The following is a 7,873-nucleotide window of genomic DNA, read 5'->3' as shown; positions in this document are numbered from 1 at the left end:
GAATGACGCCATTGACATTTTGTCATTACACTCGGTCAACTTTTCAGGATGAGAATGGGACCAATTTTTTAGGCGCAAATGTGAGCGTACCCTTACTGTCTATATCCCATTACTCATTCACTCATGTCACCTGCATCTCAAAAACATTGGAAGAATTCAAAATTTTCTTACTTTCTTACTTTCTTATTTACTTATAGCCGGGTATATGTCCATTTTGTTTCTGTCTCATGTTTTGTCTGTTTAATGGCCAATGTGAACATGCTCCTATTTTGATGCATACCAACTTATACTTCAGTTCATTTTTTTTTTGTTGGCTTAGTTACTTTTGACTCTTACAGTCACTTTTATTTATTCTTGTCTAAACTACTGAAACGCTCTATTAATTGGTCTCCCTCTTATTAAACTCTCCCTCCTCTGGTCCATCCTGAATGCAGCAGCCAACACCATATTTCTATCCAGCCACTACACTGATGCCTCCACCCTGTGCCAGTCATTGCACTCGTTACCCATCCACTACAGAGTACAATATGAACTTATATCTCTCACTTACAAAACTCTCCACAGTTTTGCACTGCCCTATATTTCCTCTCTCATCTATTTCCTCTCATCATGTCTGTCTACCACCATACCTGTGCTCTCAGTTCCACTAATGACCTAAAACGGACATCCTCTAAAATCCGAACCACCCACTCTGGTCTCCAAGACTTCTCTCATGCTGCACCAGTTCTCTGGAATCCATTACCCCAAACAACTTGGTTAATTCCCAGTATCTACAGTTTTAAATGTGATATAAAAAAAACATATTTCTTTAGATTGACCTATCACCTCACCTCACGAATCTAACTATTCCCTTTTCTTCTTCTTAACTTTTCCTCAGAATTTGGCCCTACTTATAATCTGTTTCCTCACACTCCATGCACTCAGTAGCATTTTGTATCTGTAATTGTACAGATACTGGCTGGTGACCGGTACATGCAACATTATTTGAATGCTCCTATTATGTTGATGGCTAGACCATACACTACAAACACTTTTTTACCTTTTGTGTCACCACTATGTCATAGATTGCACGGTCCTCACTCCTTTTCGTATTTGTTGAATTATGTGTTACTCTGAAATGTCTTATTTTCTTTGTACATGTCCCCACTGAATTGTAAAATACTTCGAAATATGTTGGCACTAGTGATGATTGAGCATGATCGTTGCTCGAGATTTACGAGCATGATCAGGCAAGCACCTATTATCTTTAGCGTGCTCAGGCGTTAAGTTTTCGTCGCTCTCTGAACATGATTTGCGACTGTTTGGCAGCTTTAATACATGTGAGGAATGCCTGTTTTTCCAGCATTCCTCACATGTATTAAAGCTGTCAAACAGTCGCAAATCATGTTCACAGAGCGACGAAAACTTAACGCCCGAGCACGCTAAAGATAATAGGTGCTCACCTGAACATGCTCGTAAATCTTGAGCAACGAGCATGCTCGATCATCACTAGTTGGCACTATAGAAATAAAAATTATTATTATTATGAATAGTGAAGAATCGTGAAGCTAGTATTCACGTGGCCATATGCATTACAGAGAATCTGTTAGCTCATTCTACCCTACATCACAAGGGTATGTAGTGTGGTAGATCGGCTCACTCGGCTGCACATGGAGGTAGACACCGGAACATTGTCTCTTTAAATCTCTGGTTTATTTAAAGATGAGGCGTAAGCCAGTGCAGAGCTAGCAAAAATAAACATGGCCTTTCTGGCCTAAGGAAAAACATAACATACAGCACAGTCCGTGTTGTTGCGGGGATCCACTCGCTCAGGAGAACGACCATACACTGGTTCAGCTTTTCCTTATCAGGTCACAAAACACTGGATTTCCTCTCTCCAGCCCTACTGAACAATGAATGCCTAAGAAGGCTAACTATATATATCCTAGACCACGCCCTAAGGATGGGGATATGGTGAATGAGCTCCCACCCACTCTATGGTCGTTCACAAAATCCCAACCCTTTAAAATGGCTGATTAACCCCTCTCAACACATAGCGTGCTAGGTTTCAAATCACTGAAGCTAATAGCCTCAGTGAAACATATCTCCCCTCCAGTACTGTGCCAGTGACTTTGTCACAGTAGGTTATATGATCTCAAGTGAATCCATACCTTTATCAAACAAAAACAATGCTCAATGCTTTTTAGAAGTGATATGCAGATGAGTCTGGAAGTGCTCAGGCTGGGACAGAGCACTTCCACTTCTTCAGCTCCGTTCTCAGCTTGACTCCATTCCTTACTAAGTGATTGACAGAGCCTTTTAATCAGCTAATAGAGGGCTCGATCACATAGTAGAGTGCGGAGCAATGGTTAGAATGGAGCTGGAAACTGAGGCAGTGGAAGTTCTCTGTCTCACGCAGAGCACTTCTGACAGTGATTTACCTGGTTTGCTTAAACCCAAAATGCCTAATCCTATTTTTCCCTGACATAAGCCCTGAAAAAGAAGTTAGTGGTCCCCCATACACCTTAGATCATTGACTGATCCTGCTGAAATCAAAGAGTTTGGCTGAGTTTTGTTTATGGGCACCTTTAGCTCTGAGACACTATTGTTATTTTCAGGCATGCCTCAGTGACATGTTCTAAGATTATTCTATGTGAAGGTTTATGGTTCTAGTATATCTGGAGTCAATACTTAACAAATACAAATTATACTATCTAGCTGTGTGCATTTAAGTATACGTTTGTGTGACCTGACCACGAGTTGCATGAGAACACATTAGTGTTTATTTGTGTGGCCAGGTATAATACATGAATTTGTGTGTGTATATGTAAAGTTGGTCTTTCCCTCTGTACCATTCTGCCACTGTTAGGCTGTGTGCCCACTATGCGTTTTTGAAGCGTTTTTGCCGCGGAATTTCCGCAGCGAAAACGCTTAAAAAACGCTTGGTAATACGTGCCCCATGGTCCCCAATGATAATCCACATGTGCTGTGCACATGCTGCGGAAATTTCCGCTGCGGATTATCATTGCGGAAAAATACGCAGCGTGTCCATTAATTTTGCGGACACGCAGCGTAATTGCTGCCATTGACTTGCATTGAAATGGTTAATAACAGTGTCAGCACATTTGCACACTCGGATATTAAGCAATTCTATGTGCTGATGGTACCCGGGTCTGGAGAAGAGGAGACTCTCCTCCAGACCTAGGTACCATAGAACCTGTAACAAAAAGAATAAAATAAAAAATAAAGATTATACTTACCTTCCGATGTCTCCCGGCCTCCTCAGCGATGCGTCCGGTCTCTTGTACGGCTTGCGGTGGTGTGAGGACTTGCCATGACGTAATTTAGTCATGTGACAGGTCACGCGACCGCTGACGTCGGTGGCTGCGTGACCTGTCACATGACTCAATGACGTCATCGCAGGTCCTTCACACCATCGCGACTGATACAACAGACCGGACGGAGCGGAGAAAATACCGGGGGCCATCGGAAGGTAAGTATAATCTTTATTTTTTATTTTTTACCATTCTTATTCTTTTTTTTAACTATTACTTAGTCACACTATATAAATCCATGCCAGTTGCATGGATTTCTATAGTGTGACCAAGTTGTCAAGCACTTTCCAAGTGATGCTAAAATCGCTTGGAAAAGCGCTTGATAACCCGCATGCAGAAATGCATGCAAAAACGCTTGACAAACGCTTCTACTTGGCGAGAAAAGCACATGTAAAATCCGCATGCGTTTTTGCTGCCAGGGAGAAGCGGAAAAAATATGCAGCATTTCTGCATTGTGGGCACAAAGCCTTCGTTTATGTTTATTGTACTTGCTTGTATTTTATGTACAGTATTGTGCAAAAGTTTTAGGCAGTTGTGCAAGTCATGCTGCAAAGTAAGAATGCTTTAAAAAAATAGAAGTGTTAATACTGTAGTTTTTTTATCAATTAACAAAAGGCAAAGTGAGTGAACAAAAAGAAATCTAAATGAAATCAATATCTGGTGTGACCACCCTTTTCCTTCAAAACAGCATCAATTCTTCTAGGTACATTTGTACACAGTTTATGAATGGAAGTAGTTCCAAACATCTTGGAGGATTAAACACATATCTTCTGTGCATGTAAATTTTCACAAATCCTTTTGTTTTTTCAAGTAATTTGAGACAGACTCGATGATGTTAAAGGGAACCTGTTACCATTTTTTTTAGATCCATATAGCCAAGAGACATCCATATATAGGGATATAGGCGAAAGACATCCATATAGCCAAAAGACATCTTGAGCCTGTGCGTTAGCATCGTTGACTCACACAGGCACACTTTGCTCTGCCCTATTGCAGGGAAATCACAAGACATAACTGCGCATGTGCCTGGGAAACACCATTCCAGCTTCTTTCTTTTACCAGAACCTATTCACCGGATTGAAATTTCCCATGTGCATGCGCAGTTATGTTTTGTGCTCTGCCTACAGTAGGGCAGAGCGAAGTGCGCCTGCACAAGCCGACGACGGCTATGCACAGGCACGAGATTTCTTACATCAATCAAAGCTGGAGGATGGCTCTTGGGGGCAAAGAGGCGTCAGATGCCGAGGACCAAAATTATTTACATACAGCTCGGGGAAAATAAAAAGGTATATTTTGTGATATACAGCGGATGTTAGGTGATGATGGACACATTTGTGGAATGCAGTACAGGTGCTCAGAAAAGTGATGTCATTGGTTCACACACTAAAAACCTGGGGACAGGTACCCTTTAAGATCATGGTTCTGTGGGGGCCATATCATCATTTCCAGCACTTATTGTTCTTCTTTATGCTGACAATAGTTATTAATAACATTGTCTGCTTGTTTGTGGATGTTGTCCAGGTGCAAAGTAAATTTTGAGCTAATCAGACACCCCCTGATGTATGATGGATCAAATTCTGACTGTATTTCTCAGCATTGAGGACACCATTAGTCCTGACCAAATCCCCAGTTCCATTTGCTGAATTGCAGCCCCAAACATGTAAGGAACCTCCACCATGCTTCACTGTTTCCTGCAATCACTCTTTATTGCACCGCTCTCCAGCCCAGCCCTTCGGCAAACAAACTGTCTTCTGTTACAGCCAAGTATTTCAAATTTTGACTCATCAGTCCAGAGCACCTACTGAATTTTTTTTGCAACACAGTCCCTATGTTTGTGTCCATAGTTCAGTTGCTTGACCTTGTTTCCATATTGTATAGCTTTTTGGTCAGTGTAACTGGATCCCACAAATTGCCTAAAGATCTGAGCTGATGGCACTGCTTGCCATGTTCCAATGTTTAAGAGAAATAAACAAAGTGTTTCTTTCATCTGCTGCGCTAAGTTTCCTTCACCAATAACTGTGTCTATGGTCTCCAACGTTGCTAATTGCTTGGTGACTTGCCAAAAGACCTTGAACAGCACATTTTCAAACTCCAATTTGCTTTGAAATCTTTGCTTGGGAGAGACCTTTCTAATGCAGTATAACTGCATTGTGTCTTGTTGCTGTTCTCATTCAGTGTGTATATTCACAAAGTGGGTGTACAGTTCAGCGATCTAGCTCTGTACAGTGTGTATATTCACATCCTGGGTGTACAGTTCAGCGATCTAGCTCAGTACAGTGTGTACATTCACATCCTGGGTGTACAGTTCAGTGATCTAGCTGTGTACAGTATATATTCAAGTCCTGGGTGTCCAATTCAATAATCTAGCTCTGTACAGTGTGTATATTCCTGTCCTTAGTATGCAGATTTAGCTCTGTGGAGTGTGCATATTCACGTCCTGGGTGTAGAGTTCAGTGATCCAGCTATGTGCGGTGTGTATATTTCTGTCCTGGGTGTACAGTTTGGTGATCTATGATCTAGCCCTGTGCAGTGTGTATATTCCTGTCCTGGGTGTACAGTTCATAGATATAGCTCTGCGCAGTGTGTATATTCCTGTCTTGGTTGTACAGTTTGGTTATCTAGCTTAGTACTGCGTGTATGTTCCTGTATTGGGTGTACAATTCAGTAATTCAGCTCTGTCCAGTGTGTATATTCCTGTCCTTGGTAAACAGTTTAGTGATTCAACTCTGTACAGTGTGTATATTCCTGTCCAGGGTGTACAGTTCGGTGATCCAGCTCTGTGCTGTGTGTATATACAGGTCCTGGCTCTGTGCTGTGTGTATATCCAGGTCCTGGCTCTGTGCTGTGTGTATATACAGGTCCTGGTCTGTGCTGTGTGTACATCCAGGTTCTGGCTCTGTGCTGTGTGCTGTGTGTATATCCAGGTCCTAGCTCTGTGCTGTGTGTATATCCAGGTCTTAGCTCTGTGCTGTGTGTATATCCAGGTCCTAGCTGTGTGCTGTGTGTATATCCAGGTCCTGGTCTGTGCTGTGTGTATATCCAGGTCCTGATCTGTGCTGTGTGTATATCCAGGTCCTGGCTCTGTGCTGTGTGTATATTCAGGTCCTGGTCTGTGCTGTGTGTATAGCCAGGTCCTAGCTCTGTGCTGTGTGTATATCTAGGTCCTGGCTCTGTGCTGTGTGTATATCCAGGTCCTAGCTCTGTGCTGTGTGTATATCCAGGTCCTGGCTCTGTGCTGTGTGTATATTCAGGTCCTGGTTCTGTACTGTGTGTATATCCAGGTCCTAGCTCTGTGCTGTGTGTATATCCAGGTCCTGGCTCTGTGCTGTGTGTATAGCCAGGTCCTGACACTGTGCTGTGTGTATAGCCAGGTCCTGGCTCTGTGCTGTGTGTATATCCAGGTCCTGGCACTGTTCTGTGTGTATAGCCAGGTCCTGGCTCTGTGCTGTGTGTATATCCAGGTCTTAGCTCTGTGCTGTGTGTATATCCAGGTCCTGGCTCTGTGCTGTGTGCATATCCAGGTCCTGGCTCTGTGCTGTGTATATCCAGGTCCTGGCTCTGTGCTGTGTGTATAGCCAGGTCCTGGCTCTGTGCTGTGTGTATAGCCAGGTCCTGGCTCTGTGCTGTGTGTATAGCCAGGTCCTGGCTCTGTGCTGTGTGTATATCCAGGTCCTGGCTCTGTGCTGTGTGTATATCCAGGTCCTGGCTCTGTGCTGTGTGTATATCTAGGTTCTGGCTCTGTGCTGTGTGTATATCCAGGTCCTGGCTCTGTGCTGTGTGTATATCCAGGTCCTGGCTCTGTGCTGTGTATATCCAGGTCCCGGCTCTGTGCTGTGTGTATATCCAGGTCCTAGCTCTGTGCTGTGTGTATATACCGGTCCTGGTTCTCTGCTGTGTATATCCAGGTCCTAGCTCTGTGCTGTGTGTTTATCCAGGTCCTGGCTCTGTGCTGTGTGTATATCCAGGTCCTGGCTCTGTGCTGTGGGTATATCCGGGTCCTGGCTCTGTGCTCTGTGTATATCCAGGTCCTGGCTCTGTGCTGTGTGTATATCCAGGTCCTGGCTCTGTGCTGTGTGTATATCCAGGTCCTAGCTCTGTGCTGTGTGTATATCCAGGTCCTAGCTCTGTGCTGTGTGTATATCCAGGTCCTGCTCTGTGCTATGTGTATTTCCAGGTCCTAGCTCTGTGCTGTGTGTATATACTGGTCCTGGCTCTGTGCTGTGTGTACATCCAGTTCCTGGCTCTGTGCTGTGTGTATATACAAGTCATGGCTCTGTGCTGTGTGTACATCCAGGTCCTGGCTCTGTGCTGTGTGTATATGTGACACCCCAGGGGTCTGGTTGCCACAGTGATAGAGATATTACGTCTGAGAGCAGGTGGGAGGTCCTTTGGTCAGGGATCCTGTGCATGCCACACCTCCTGCCCAGTCTTGGGAGGGGAAGGACTTCCCCTATATAAACCTGGGGCTGAGGCAGGGTAGGGAGTTCTGAGAGGAGAAGACAGGGAGCAGAGCTGCTCTATGGGCTCTGCTCCACAGGCAGGCCCTGTCCTGGGGCCTG

This window comes from Phyllobates terribilis, unplaced genomic scaffold (assembly GCF_046119375.1).
Source record: "Phyllobates terribilis strain yellow unplaced genomic scaffold, ASM4611937v1 Scaffold_2__4_contigs__length_985480577, whole genome shotgun sequence".
Lineage (NCBI taxonomy): Eukaryota > Metazoa > Chordata > Amphibia > Anura > Dendrobatidae > Phyllobates > Phyllobates terribilis.
This window is presented reverse-complemented; position numbering follows the sequence as displayed.